Below are 1,786 nucleotides of genomic sequence, written 5' to 3' on the forward strand. Positions count from 1 at the left end.
GTTTCAGCTAAAAGTTTCAACTCGTAACAGCGGCTTTAGCAAAAGAATGTCGGCTCTAAAAATAAACAACAAAAGCGCGTAAAAAGATTTGCCGTTTATTACAGAATATCGCCCAGCATGCAGTGCCTAATCTCCAAACAACAACTGGCATCTTATAAAATAAACAGCCCTGGCTCCTCCTGCGAGCAGGGATGGCGCAGTGGTGAGAGCACTTGCCTCCCACCAATGTGGCCTGGGTTTAAGATTCCCAGACTCGGCGTCATATGTGGGTTGAGTTTGTTGGTTCTCTACTCTGCACCGAGAGGTTTTTTCCGGGTACTCCGGTTTCCCCTCTACTCAAAAACCAACATTTCACTTGATTTGCGTTCATTATTAATTTCAGTTTACAGTGTCCCCAATTAGTGCTCCAGCGCTAGAACGACTAGACACTTAAATAAAAATCCTTTCCTTTCCTTCCCTTTCCTTTAAACCTCACGAGAGGGTGAGCAAAAAATGCTCTTCAGAAATGGTGTCAAGTCTTTTAAGTGGCTGCAACCCGAGTTTCTCGGCTAGGCACTCCGGTCAAACCGGTTTAGGCAGCGCGCGCATCATAGTTTTGACAACGCGAAAGTCAAAATCGAGCTTTCAGTACGAAAATCAATATGGCGATCGAGACTTGGCCTGGGTTTGAAACTGTCTCCAAGCAACGACTTGCGTATGCTCAGTAAAGACTTTACACGGTTTCTGCAGAGTCCTTTCTTTCTCGTCGAGTTAAGAAAGGCTCTGCTGGCAGGGTGCGCTTGCTGAGAAATTTTTAAATTCCTCCCCTTATTTCGAATAGAAAAGGGAGATTTTTGAAAGATATACTCGTTAGAGCAAAACTCTGAGGGTCTTTCAATAGGCCATTTCCGAGTTCATGTCTGCCTCCTTTTCAAAGCGAGTCTATGTGCGAAGTTTTTGTAATGGTAATTATAGTTCTACTTTACATATGAATGAAAACTAATTTTCATAACAAAAACTTCGCAGTTAGACTCGCTTTGAAGATGAGGCAGGCTTGAACTCGAAAATGGCCTACTTCCTATCTTGACTAATAGGAGTGGTATTTGGCCACGTCATGCAAAGTGACCCATGATCACTGACGTTTTATGACACCGGAAGTGTTTACACACGGAAGTCAGTTCTGTCGCTAACCGGTTTCGTCCGAGACTAGGAGTTAAATGACGTGCACATAAATGCATTTGTATGATATATTAAAACGATAATATATAGACAGCATAACTTGACCCTATTTAAGTCAATTCTTTAGTTCTTGATTTAAGGATATGTGAGACATTTGACGGCTGATATTGGCTCGCTCATTTGATGGTTGACGGTTAAATTTTTGGCCATTTGACGGTTGATTGTTAACCCCATTGACACCCTCTCTTACCAATTAATCATAAAAATTACAATGTCCGAGAAACGAAGAAGAGCCAATTAATAAACGAAAGAAAGGGAAAATACGGACGGTATAAATTGTTTAATGTCGCTCTGAAAGAAAGAAAGTCAAAATTTAGGAGTCTGTACACTGTTTTTATGGTAATTGAAATCAAGGTTCTGATTGGTTGAATGTGATTGGCTTATTGAACTGTCCAATAACAACTTGGCAAGAGTTTTAAAACAATCACAATCGCGGAAATTGTTATTGTTATGATTAAGGATCTTATCACGGTTTTGGAAGCCATCTTGATGGGAAGGCAAACGTGTGAGAGAGAGCAGTGTTTGTAGGAGAATCGGATGTAATAACAAGTTGAAAAAACCTTGAATG

Source organism: Montipora capricornis, chromosome 4, assembly GCF_036669925.1.
Source record: "Montipora capricornis isolate CH-2021 chromosome 4, ASM3666992v2, whole genome shotgun sequence".
Classification (NCBI taxonomy): Eukaryota; Metazoa; Cnidaria; class Anthozoa; order Scleractinia; family Acroporidae; genus Montipora; species Montipora capricornis.